At 35.0% G+C, this 7,012-nt stretch overlaps 1 pseudogene; it reads left to right on the forward strand.

The window, feature by feature from the left end:
* The first annotated feature begins 4,702 nt into the window (after positions 1 to 4,702).
* LOC127541274 (ATP synthase subunit alpha, mitochondrial-like) lies at positions 4,703 to 6,330 on the forward strand (annotated as a pseudogene).
* Positions 6,331 to 7,012: the final 682 nt, after the last annotated feature.

Consider the following 7,012-nt stretch of genomic DNA (forward strand, 5'->3'; position numbering starts at 1 on the left):
TATTGTACCATAATAAACAATCAGCAAGATGATTTCAGAAAGACATGGCGAGAATTATATAAACTGATGCTAAATGAAGTGAATAAACTAAGAGAACACTGTTCAAGATGGCAACAAGACTATGTGATGATCAACACTGATGGACCTGGCTCTTTTGCTACAGTTAGAGAGGGCATATATGGACAGAGGGAATGAATATGAAAGGACTCAGATGGTATCAAAGAAAAAGGCATTAAGGAGTAGGAAAAAAGGATTATACTGGAGAAAGAATAAAGCTCCCAAATTTAAGAGGATGCTCTACTTAGATATGATGTGTTTATATAATAAGAAACTTTATTCATGAGCTAAATGACTGGGAAATGTATGTTGAAAACAAGAAAAAAAATTGAAATATAATATTTAAAACCCTAAATATATGGGTTTATAACAAAAAATTATTTACTTTGAAATGCTAAATACATTATTATTATTACATGGAAGAGTGTAGATCTTTTCTCTCTCTCTCTCTCTCTCTCTCTCTCTCTCTCTCTCTCTTTTTTTTTTTTTTTAGGCAATTGGGGTTAAGTGACTTGCCCAGGGTCACACAGCTAGACAGTGTCTGAGATCAAATTTGAACTCAGGTCCTCCTGACTTCAGGGCTGGTGCTCTACCCACTGCGCCACCTAGCTGCCCTTGAGTGTAGATCTTTAATGGATTATAGGACTTTCAAGTAAGAGTAGGATTCAGTAGATATTTTAAAATTCAAACAAAATAATCAAACAACATCTAGAAAGGGAACTGTTCAATTATAAGGAGCTATTCAATGATGTAGCATTAATATTCTAGTGGAGAAGAAGTAGGGACAAAAATTCTCATTTCAGAACATGTTTTTCAAAATGTACTTGAGAGAGGTAAATTTAAAAATAAAATAAAATAGAAAATGTGGGGATGTTCTGAAGGCTTAAAGATGAAAATGAGAAGGGATTCAAAATTTAAGAAAGGAAATATTCACTTGTGTAGAAAGGAATAAGAGGACGCACTTGCCATTTCTCATAATTCAGGACCAATTCCTGACAAAATTGCCCCTTTCTTCCAACCACTTAATCTAGACTAGGTTTTCCCCCCAAAAGATGATAGGCTGTGCTTCCTTTCTCAGAACTTATGATTTGCCTCTGGCTAGTACTGAAGCACTCCTAGTCAACTAGGGATATAAAAAAGCACACTCACATGGACTTTTCAAATGATGGTGATGTCTCAAACCTTTTGAGTCACCATCTACTGCCCTGCTCCATCACTTGGTGATATATGAGACTGGGACCACCCTAGCTAGAAGTACTAGAATACACTATTTACATGTGTTTTTTCCCTGTGCTATGGCTAAGAAACCTTCCTTTTGTTAACTGTAGAGTGACATGTGACTTGTTTGGTTAAAATATTGAACCTGAACAAACAGGAAATCATTTTGACTCAGACTACTTGCTAAAAAAGGATAGTGAGGAAATTATATAAAGATGGTAGAAGGGGTATGGGAAACAGGCATCAAATGTAATGGTATATAAAGTTTTGTACTGCTAGACACAAATAACGTTACATGAAAATACATCAAACACCATAGAGAAACAAGTGCATGGGGACCATTGCTAAGGAGGAGGATAATTCTGGGGAAGAAATAGTTGCAATCAGAACACACATACTGATTTTAAAGTAGGGATAAGTAAGGATAAAGATAAGTAAACAAAAGAGAAGAAAAGAATTGAATTCTTAAGAAGCATCCATCAATTCGTAAATGGCTAAATAAACTCTGGTATGTGAACTTAATAAATATATTGTGCTGCTCTGTGGCAAGATGTGAATTCTTTCTGAATTGTAGTATTCTTGTTAGTATTAACTGACTCAGAATAAAATGAACAGAACCAGAAAAACTATCGATACAATGCAAAAAATCATTGCAAAGAAGTAAAAAAGACATGAATTTTGATCAAGGTAATTACTGACTATGGCTCCTGATAATCTAAAAGGAATAATATACTCCTCTGATGGAGAGAAAATGGACTCAAAATGGAAAACAAAATGCAACATTTTTGGAGGTGAATACTGCCTGGTTTCATTTTACTTAACTATACTTATTTGATAGAAATTTTTATTTATTTTTTTAACCCTTCTCTCCCTTGGGAGGAATAGGAAAACTAGAATTAGTGCTGGTTATATCAGGGAGAAAAATGAGGGTCACTGAAACATTTTAAATGTACATTAAAAACCACAAATAAACATAAACAAATAGAAGAGTTTGAAAGTTTTATATATAAAAAAGTTTTATATATAATAAAAGTACATATATATAGCATATATATATATAATATATAGTATATTATATAGTATTACGTAGTATATAATATACTATATATGTTATGTAGTATAGTATATAAAGTATATAGTATATATAGTATATTATAAAGTTTTATATATAAAACGGATAACCCTAGAGAACTTCTAAATTTAGTTCTCTATGCCATTAATTTTTTAATCTTTGATAAAGATGCACTTGCTCCAGAAGACAGGTTTTATAACCCACCGGAAGGGCAGTATCCAGTGCGAGCAGCTCCACTATCTTTAGATAATCACCGGGTGATGTGGAGAGATCCAAAAAGTGGTGAATGGAAGGGACCAGATAGGTTAACTGCTTGGGGAAGAGGGTTTGCTTGTATCTTCTCTACAGAGAAGGAATCAGATGGGTGCCAACGAGCCACATTCGCCTCATCCATCTGAGAGTAACAGAAAAAGAGAAAAACCTCAAAACAAAGGAGAATATTTAAGAAACATCTGACACTGAAAGAGAATGGCTGACAATGAGACTGTTAAAAGAACTTTTAAAATCTTCAAGAATCATTGGCTTCTTTGAAATGAAAAATTGTTGATGAGACTATTGCAGTATTTCAGAGCTTTCAGGAACTATTGGATTCCTGCCACATGAACTAATAGACAATGGATTCCTTTTGGACTATTTCTAGGACTTTTGGACATGTGTAAATTCTCATGTTGATTCATGTTATTTGTTACATTACTACTAGCCTGTGTTATATTGCTATATGCTTATGCCATTATGAGTAATGCCTCCCATATTGATGGATTTATGTATAACCTTGTTTCTTCTGGCCCATAACATCTCCTTGTAAGATCAGATCAATCATACTGAACCATACTAAATTAGATAATTATTGTCTCTATCAACTCTAATGACTTTACACTTTGTAAAGATTCCAACATCTATCTATTTATCTATCTCTATATATGTGTGTGTATGTATATATATATATATATCTTTATATTTAAAGAAAGTATGTAGTACAGAATAGAGATTCCTAGTGTCATGTTATTTTTTGCCTTCACTCTATGCATGGAAAGACTTTTTTAGGTGTTCAATTTCAGAATAAAGAACTATTTTAAGTAAAAAAAAAAACAGGCGCAAGTTATTTTTAGGATAACTCTTCGATGCTTTTTTAACCAATTAGAGAAGGAATTTCCATATATTTATGAATACATTGAAATTTCATAATCACAATTTCTCAAGAGTCTGTGCCAGAGATACACAACAGCCATGCTAGTCTTTAAATTACCTTATATAGTTTGGTTTTCTATTGGTTGGCAGTCTTTTGTTTTACATTGAAAGACAATTCATTTATGAATTTAATTCCAATATAGAGTAACTGACAGAACTCAAAGATCATACCATTTTTCTTTATATCATTGTTTTTAAGACTGTGACTCATTGTCCTATGATTCTAGAGGTCAACTGGCAAACAAGGTTGCCAATCTAGCCCATACATCAACAAATCTAGGGTAAAGAGATGTCATTTCTTGCAGCAGTGCAAATAGGTTACAGAAATTGCACTTGCTGACTGGCTCTACTGAACCTTTTGCTCTGACCTGTCTCCTCAGTGTATTTAACAGTATCTTTAAAGTGCACTCAGAACCCCATTAGTAGTAGATAGACAATGTCTTGATATATAGTGCTTAAAAAATCATAAGCCTACAAATGAATAATCAAATATTAGTTCAAAGATTTATTTATGGCAACATATCTGGCAATCCTTAAAGGAAAGGATTCTCTGTACCCCTCTCCAAAATTCTATCACTGATGAGTGCTCTAGACTTACCACAGTTCTCCCCCCATCCTTTCTTTTCTTCTCTCTCCTTATGGCTTCTAGTTATCAGTTCCTCTTATTTGGATTTTGTAAACTAGGGTAAAGAATATTATTTGATTGATCAAAGAAGAGTTGAAAGGGATGGGGAAAAGATGCAAACATCTGCTCAGTATTTATGTAAGATAATTTAGTCATATCAATATTTCCATATCATGTTTCTGAATAAAAGATATTTCTATATAAGGATTTTTTGTGTATAAGTTTATAAAAAAGTACAATATTGTAAATTATATTTGATCAAAATTCAGTTCAACTGAAACAATATGTATTGATGTTTACTAATAATTCTTGTTAACTAGGTGTTAAATTTAGTTGTTTCTGTTAAAGATCACAACTGTTTTTCAATGTCTTTCAAAGGTCATGGCCTATGGCAAAGCCATAGAGATCTGTCCTAGTTAAAACCAGTTGTTTAATAATACCATATTGAAAAAACAGAAGGAAACAATAGCTATTTGAGAGTGATGGTGGCAGTCAGTCTGGAGACTGCAGCTGCACAGGAACCCTGAGGAAGACCTGCAAGGATGCTCTCTGTTCGAGTCACTGCTGTCTTGACCCACACTCTCGCCCACCAAGTGGGCTGATCTCTAGAAATGCCTTGAGAGTAGCCTCTGTTGCAACCAGGAACTTCTACTCCTCTAATAGCTGCCTTCAGAAGTCTGCCACTGCTGAAGTGTCCTCTGTTCTGGAAGAGCATGTTTTGGAAGCTGATACCTCTTTTGACCTTGAGGAAAATGAGAGTCCTATGATGGTGATAGCATTGCCTGTGTACATGGATTAAGAAATGTTCAGGCAGAGGAAATGGTGGAATTTTCTTCAGGTCTGAAGGGTATGTCCCTGAACTTGGAACCTGGCAATGTTGGTGTTGTCCTGTTTGGGAATGACAAACTGTTTAAAGAAGGAGATATTGTGAAGAAAACAGGAGCCATTGTAGATGTTCATGTTGGTGAGGAATTTTGGGGCTATGTCGTAGATGCTCTGGGCAACACTATTGATGGAAAGGATCCAGTTGGTTCCAAAACTCGTCAATGAGTTGGTCTGAAGATACCTGGATTCATTCCAAGAATCTCTGTGCATGAGCCCATGCAGAATGGCATTAAGGCTGTGGATAGCTTGGTACTAATTGGTCATGGATAGTGTGAACTGATTATTGGTGACAGACTGGCAAAACATCAATTGCTATTGATACACTCATTAATCAGAAATGCCTTAATGATGGAACTGATGAAAAGAAGAAGCTAAACTGTATTGATGTTACTATTGGTCAGAAGAGATCCATGATTGCTCAGTTGGTAAAGAGACTTACAGATGCAGATGACATGAAATATATCATAGTGGTTTCAGCCACTGCATCTGATGCTGCTCCACTTCAGTACTTAACTCCTTACTCTAGATACTCTATGGAAGAATATTTCCGAGGTAATGGCAAACATGCTCTAATTATCTATGATGACTTGTCCAAATAGGCTATTGCCTACAGTCAGATGTCTCTGCTGCTCCATCATCCTCTGGTCCTGAGGCTTATCCTGGTGATGTGTGGAGGAGTGATAGCACTCCTATCTGCTGGGGAGAGCAGCTAAAATGAACAACACTTTTAGAGGTGGCCAGTCATTAAAACACAAGCTGATGATGTGTCAGCATACATTCCAATAAATGACATCTCCATCACTGATGGACAGATTTTCTTGAAAACAAAGTTGTTCTACAAAGGTATCTGCCCTGCCATTAATATTGGTCTGACTGTGTCCTGTGTCAGATCAGCTGCACAAAACAAAGCAATGAAACAGGTGGCAGGTACCATAAAGCTGGGGTTGGCTCAGTATCATGAGGTAGCAGCTTTTGCTCAATTTAATTCTGACCTAGATGCTGCTACTCAACAACTGCTGAGTTGTGGTGTACGTCGGAGTTGCTGAAACAAGGACAGTATTCTCCAAAGGCAATTGAAGAACAGGTGGCAGTCATCTATGCTAGTGTTTGAGGGTATCTGGAGCTCAGCAAAATCACCAAGTTTGAGAGTGCTTTCTTAGCTCATGTCATTAGCCAAACACCAGTCCTTCTTGAGTAATATCAGAACTGATGGAAAGATCTCAGAACAGTCAGATGGAAACTGAAGGAAATTGTCACTAACTTTTTGGCTGGATTTGAAGCTTGAATTCCCACAAATTTTATCAATTTGTTTTTTGATCTGTCTTCTAGTAATTCAGTTAAACATCATTACAGGACTTTAATGCACTCTTGCACCTAATGTACAGAAATCCCATTATAAATAAAGGGTTCCATTTTTTTTAAAGAGTGATGGTGGATGAATAATCAAGAGTATATGTCTGGGGCAGAGGAAGGTGTCTGTGTTAATAGCAAAATCAAAACTACTTCCTCCCCAACCTACTAAATTCTTCAGAAAACAGGTGTTAAGATATCAAGCTCAAATCTCTTTCCTATCAAGTGTATGTGGGGAAGTTTTCTAACATTAATATAGTCTATTTAAAATTAGTCAAGTGTTTTCAAGAGGCTAATTTATAAAAACAAGGAGAAAATGGGTATTTTACCTTTTGCAAGGACATAAACATTAAGTGGATTATAACTACCTTTATTCACTTCCATAAAACTGACAATAAAGCAAAAAATGTCTAGTTTTCATTTGTGTGTAAGCACTTTTATAAAATGCATCTTAGTTTTTTTATTACTCCTCTTTTATTTCAACCATTCTATTTCTCTTTGAATTACTAAAATGCATTTCCTAGCATTAATGAAGCTATACTTAATTGCTTTTGAATCTTTTTCAGTAACAATTCTAATTCAATATGTCTTTAAATTGTTCGGAAACATTTGAAAAG

Source organism: Antechinus flavipes, chromosome 6 (genome assembly GCF_016432865.1).
Source record: "Antechinus flavipes isolate AdamAnt ecotype Samford, QLD, Australia chromosome 6, AdamAnt_v2, whole genome shotgun sequence".
Lineage (NCBI taxonomy): Eukaryota > Metazoa > Chordata > Mammalia > Dasyuromorphia > Dasyuridae > Antechinus > Antechinus flavipes.